This window comes from Octodon degus, unplaced genomic scaffold (genome assembly GCF_000260255.1).
Source record: "Octodon degus isolate 3935 unplaced genomic scaffold, OctDeg1.0 scaffold00017, whole genome shotgun sequence".
Classification (NCBI taxonomy): Eukaryota; Metazoa; Chordata; class Mammalia; order Rodentia; family Octodontidae; genus Octodon; species Octodon degus.
This window is the reverse complement of record NW_004524593.1, coordinates 20,017,943-20,024,566: the sequence shown is the minus strand read 5'-3', so window position 1 is coordinate 20,024,566 and position 6,624 is coordinate 20,017,943.

Here is a 6,624-nt window from a genome sequence, read left to right as displayed (position 1 = left end):
GACAGGAGTACCCTTCCAGGCCACATCTGCAGGGACCCAGCTCTTCCAGCAGAAGCCTCCACCTAGCAGCAGCACAGCCCTGAGCTCAGCAGTCGCCAAGCGCATTGATGACTGATGTAGCACTCGTGACTGAACCCCTTGCCAAGAGCCCCACCTCTGTGCAACATGACGCCACTGGAGGATGTTTTAGATTTGAACCACACCTGGCAGCCACAGTGTCCAACTGTTATGAACACCACAGAAATAGTCCTAGGCCTGTTACTCAGACCCCAAGGAAGGCAAGAAGCTGGATGTGGGGTGCTGCTTAGAGACAGTGTTTGATCTCCAAGGTTCGCTTGCATTCTACCTTCCTGAGAGGAAGGATTGCACACGCTGTCGCCTGAACGTTCTGTCTGGAGGGTGCTGATTGCTCGGCTCACCCTGCTTACCCGTGAATCCCTCTGGGGCACAGCGGCACTCTCACACCTTGCCACCACCTATCGGACAGTGGTTTGGGGTTCTAGGCACAGGTGAAAATGAGACCTGAGCCAAGGTGTAAGTCACCGGGGCAGGAGTCACACTTCCTGGGCTAGGACTTGGGTGACCACCTGGTGCTCCTGCTCCCAAAGAGCCTCCCTGTGGGGCTTTGGGTTCTGTGGCTGCTGTGTTCTAATTGTTCATAGAGCAGTATTCTCTTTGCTTTTGGGCTTTGTATTAAGGCCCAGTGGGGCCATGGGGAATGGGCCAGTGCTGGGATTCTAGGTCCGCCTCTACGGTCTCTGGGACCATCATCTGAGACATATTCAGGACACCCTGGTGCCCTGTGACCTACTTAGCTATGCCCTCTTCCTGCCTCTGGCTGGGCAGAGTGAAGGCTTGGGAAGAGAAGGTGGGACCAAGCCTTCAGGCCCTGCAGAATCCAAGCCTTTAACATCCTGGACCACTGCTGGGTAGAGACCGCACTTCCAGAACCCTCGAACCTCCTGGTCTCAGCATGCAGCACCTCCCACACAGCTCCACCGTCCTGCGGATCGCCTGTCTACATGAGTTGGGGCAGTGGTGACAGGGAAAGGGGAGGCAGCCTGGACTTCTCCTGACGCCACCCCCGGCTGGGGTCCAAGCATCGCAGGCAGCAGGGCAGGTGCGAGGATGGGGAGCAGCAGAACCCCAGCGTGCATGGGGCCTCTCAGGGCCAGCTTCCTCCCAGTCCATCTCCCAGTCTCTGTCCAAGGCCATCAGTTGATCCCTGAAGGTGAGGAATTGCCTTCCTCCTAAGGTATCTGAGTCAGGCTTGTGTTTCCTTCTTTTGGCCAGCTCCAAGGTTGAGCAATAAAACACAGACTGAGAAATTTCAGAGTCAGCATCCAAGTAAAATGCCCAGATGTTTCCCTGTAAGGCCAGAATTGTCCAGCACAGAGACCTACACTAGTGCTTCTGAGCTTCCTCCCTTGGGACAGCCCTAGAAAGCAAAGCAAACCAACACTACGAGAGGCAGTGGGCAAGGGCATAAGGCTCACGTGTACCTTGCCCAGCACTTTCCCTGCTCCGCATGGTGGGGGCGGTTGTGTTTTGCATGAGATTGCACAGATTACGTAGCAGCCCAGTTAAGAGTCACGTGAGTCTGGGACTAGACTGTGGATTCCACGGGAGAGAAGCAGCTGTATATTTAAATATATTCATTTCTTCTCCTTTGTTTAACTTTGTAATGCTCAGGAAGATGGTCTCAAATGTTGAGGTTAAGCTAGAGACTCTGAAATCAAAAACAGAGCTGAATGACACTGCCTACACACACACACACACACACACACACACACACACACTTTTACTGGCAAGACAAGAGTAGCAAGAATCAGCAAGAAAACAGTACCCACTGATCACCATCCAAGAATATAGGAAAATGGACATTTGAAAAAGTGATAGGATGGTTACTATTTTTATTTCTTTGACTTTGAACCAAATCTTCCCTTGACATGGGCTTCGCTGTGGAATCTTCGGAGAGCGTTTACTACTGGTACGATTTTTGAAACCAGTATGTATGTAGTAGTCATGCAGCTACTAGTTTTAAAAACTGATTTCTTTTTGGTTTCTTCTTTTCTGAATATTTTACTTATTTATTTGATACAGTGTCTCCCTATGCTGCTTGGACTCGTAGTGATCCTCTTGTCTTGGCCTCCCCAGCACTGGGATTACAGGCATGTGTCACCATGCCTGGCTTCTTTTTAGACTTTATTTTGCATATTTGTAAGACTGGTGTGACTCAAAGCGTGTCCCCTGTGTGTATGTCCTATAGCATATAGTTCATTGACTTTTGTTAAACACCCAGCATCTATTATGAGTTCACTGAATTAGTTTAAGGCATATTTTGGTAACTAGATTAATGTAGTTCAATTATGAAGAACTTAAAAGTTTAGAACAGGGCTGGTGAGATGGCTCAGTGGTCTAAAGCACCTACTTAGAACAAGCTTAACAAAGCAGAGGGACCACGGTTCAATCCCCCAGCACCACATGCCAGCCAGCCCTGCCTTCTGGTGGGCTGAGCTGGCCACACACACATACACACACACACACACACACACAAATAAATAAATAATTTTTAAAAAAAGTTTAGAACAATGTGCTTCCAACTAGACCAACTCAAATGTCTCTAAATTTAAATTCTGTATGTCACAAAAGCACATGAATTTTATCCTTATCTCTACCACATTATTACCCCTCACCAACTCTTTAAAAAGTTCCTTAAAAACATCTTACAAGTATGAAAACAGTCTGTGTTGAGGGCAACTGAGTATTCAAGTTGCAAGACTCCACGGATAATTGCTAAGTGCCGGAGAGGCAATTCCATTCCCCACTCCCACAAGTGTTTCTGACACTTTTTAACTGGCACTGAGTCCATGAAATAATAGGACATATTGTTGCTCGTGTTTCTAAAAATTCACCATTGTTCTTTGCTCAGTTTCTCCATCAACATGGTTCTCTTTTTCTTTCTTTTTTTAAAGTCATTCGCCATCTTTGGGTATTGGCTGAAATCATACTCTTTGACTCCCTTTGCTTGCGCTTCAGCTGCCCTGGCTCCCAGGATCCACTTTCAATTCTCCATTTCAGGGCTCCAGGACAGAATGCTGTCAACCTGGTCACCTGCTCAAGCAGGGAGGGCAGAGGCTCCTTCCTCGAGGGCTCCCAGGCAGTGCCCCGTTCAAGATGACCCGAGTTCCCATGCCACAGTGCCGCCCATCCTTGGCCAGCAGAGCATAGGGTTCAAGGTCAGGTCTGGGTCATGGCCTCAGAGCTCTGCCATGCATCAACCTCTGCTGGGACAGGACCCGAAAGGACCCTCAGGTCCCCTTCTTCCCATCACAGGAGCTCAGAGGCCTGTGGCAGCTGGGCTATTTGCACTCTCACTTGTCAGCTCTGCGGGGAAACAGGAGCAAATGACAGATGACACCTGAGAGGAGGCGGGTGGTGGAGAAAGGAGACCTGGGCTGTTTTCCTGCCCCTGCAGGGCTTGGTAAATGCATTGTTTTGTTTGTGTTTTTCTGAAAAGGCATAGCCACATTCTGGGGTTCAGAAGGGTGGCAGAAGCCTCCAGGCCCCACGCTAATGTCCTTGATGTTAGGGTGAAGAAATTGAGTGGAGCTTCAGGCTCAGTGTTAGGAGCCACAGGGGCACAACTTGCACTCTTTAAATCTGTCACATTCAGCAACAATCAGCAGAAAAATGAACTTTCGGATGTCTCGTTGAGACAGTTAACTTCTGTCCGCTGGCCCAGGACGCACCTGTCTTCCAAGCAGCTAGACTCTATCTACTTGTGTCTCTTTCCCCCGAGATCCCCCAGAGGTCCCTCGGCTGGTAGCAATCTTCCACGCTTCTGTACTTCCGTCTTCGCTTTCCGTAAAGTTTAATGACAGCCAAGTTTCAATGTTTTCTTTTCAAGTCCGACATTACCATGTTCAGGCTGCTGTCTGCTTTTAACTTCTTACATATTCATGCTGCGTGTCTTCACCCAAGTTGCCAGCTCCTTCACTGAGCTCTGTCCCAGTACCTGAGTAACTTATCGTTGTCACACGACCGTGAATTTGTTTGCTTATTTGAACCTTCCTCACCAGAATGTAATTGAGGGTGGGGCAGTGACTTCGACTTTGTCTCTATATTTGTGTCTTTTTTCTTCTCTGACTTCTTTGGGATCCTACTCCAGCGAGAAGCCGGGGTCTCCTGCTGGGTGGGTGTCCTACCCGGAGCTGCCCTCCCAGCCTGGACGGTCCTTACAAGCATTGAGAATGTAGTTACAAAGTAACAAGTGCTCGCTTGATGCTGAATGAACAAATTAGTGAGTAAATCAGTGTTTCCTCTTTACTTTCAACAGTAGCACTTTCCTCATTTGCTTTAGTGAATGTGCCATCAACCGGAAGCTGCATAGGGAGGGAAAGCTCCCCCTCCATCCCCTCGAATCCCCTTCCGACTTGTGGAGTCTCCTTCTGGCTGATGAATGTGAGGGCATTAAATTTCCCTGAGCCGCAGGTTTATCTCCTTTTAAGTGAGGATAACAACATCTACTATAATATCCATGTGTGGAGTGAGATACAGCCAATGAATTCACTGATGTGAAATATACGCTAAGCAGCAGTGTGCGAGTCAAACCTGTACTGAGCGCTTCCAATGCTGAGAGGTTCGCAACCTAAGAAACTAGATACATGAGCCAGTACTCGGTGAACACTGCTACTAAAATTAGTTGCCTGGCAACAACTTTCTTTAAGAATATCCTACTGCGCTTTGCGCTTTGCAGATGAGTTGTTCAAACACAAGTCTGTGTTTTTCTGTTAGACAGACCACAAGTCCACACAGCCTGCATGTGCTGCTTGCTTTACCTGCTTCATGGAGTCTCTTCAGCCTGTGACCTACAGGCACGAGGACTGGCGACTCACAGACACTTTTCCTACCTGATCCCTTCACTGGATTCCAACAACAGCCACAAGTAATTGTTCCCTCAGGTTTCTTCGTCCCCAGAAGAGAGGTGTAATACAAAACACCCAGAAAATTTCCTGAGCGCCTACTAAGTGCTAACCTTTACCTCTATTCATTGTTTTCTCATCTAAATTTCACTATTTTCTCAGCCAGCAGGCACAGCCACCTCATACTGCAGTTAGATCTACAGAGCTTTGAAATGTTGAAGCCTCAGCAGAAGCTCGTGCCTCAGAGTCTGGTCCTCCCTGTCCAAGTGACTGTGGTGTTGGAGGCAATCAGCAGGATGAACTAACAGGCCGGAAGTTTGTGATTTCGTGTCCTCCGGGACTTTGCACATAGAACTAGCTGATAAAAATAGTGTTAAATTTCCTTTTATGTTCCCCAGATTAAATGAGTTTTAAAAAATCTTATATTGGACTCCAATCATCTCACGGTCTGAAATGAAGTTAAGTAATGAACTGCGGTGAAGAGCACTAGAGAAAGCACTTCGCATTTGCAGTTTTGAATCTATGCACGGCTGTTAAAATGGCCTTCTCTGGAGAGTAACTTCCGAAGTCCTGAGTTAATATTTTAACTTGAAGAATGTCAAATATATAAGAAGTTGGGAGAATAAGATTGCTGTGCGTATCCCAGACTCTAACACACTTTCTCCTCCTAGATGCGTTTTCACTGCAGCTCGCTCCTTCCCCACACCTGCATGATGGAAGCAAATCCAAGCACCATGCTGTTGCAAGTTAATTACGTCAGCATGCAGCTCCCTGCTGTGACAGCTTTTAACCATTCCCGCACACTGTCGTCACACCTAAAACATTAACAGTAACTTGTCTTCAAGCTTCCAGTCACTGCTTTGGAGCCATGTCTGCAGTAATGTCACAAACAAGGCGTAAGAAGATGAGCCTCGTTTTGTCTTGAAGCCAGTCCTGCCTGGTTGCGCCACTGTGCTTGAAGTCCTAGAGACACTCGGCCGTGTGGCTCTGCTGCCACACACATGAGGACAGAGGAAGTCCATAGGACTTATCTTCCACTCGATTTTTAAAAATTTGTGCTTCTTTCCTGTTTAGCCTAATTTTAAGCTTATTTCTAGTATGTACATTATGTCAGTGTCACATATACGTAGCAAAGTGCTCTGAGAGGTGTGGACAGTCTCCAGAATCCTCAATCCTGTGTCCTGTCTCTTCTAAGCTCTCATTTAAAAAACGTATTTCCCTTTGGTTTCTAAATGCTCATGTAGACCTAGCCCGCGTCCCCCACCTTGCTAGGGGCCAGCTCTTGGTGTGTGCCATTCCACCCCGTCCTGTTCCCGCACTGTGCTTCCTCTCATCTTCCACAACATGGTCCGTGTCACAGTCCCCACTTGCAGCTTGTTAGGCTGTTGTATAGGTGGTCCGAGATGTTAGAAAATGTTTCCTGTTGCTGCCAGTAATAGTGCTCCTCTCTCTTTCCAAACTTGTTTTTTAATTAAATGGATTTTCAAAGCAATAAATTAGACGTTTTATAGTCAGCCAATTCTCCTCGATAAAGCATGATATTTCCTTTGGAGTAAGCCCAAATCCTATCCGTACATACTGTTTGTACGGACATGCGTATGTTGTTATGGTCTGGGTCTTTATCCCTACAGGCTGGCTGCCAGCGTGGCTCTCTCTCTCTCTCTCTCTCTCTCTCTCTCTCTCTCTCTCTCTCTCTCTC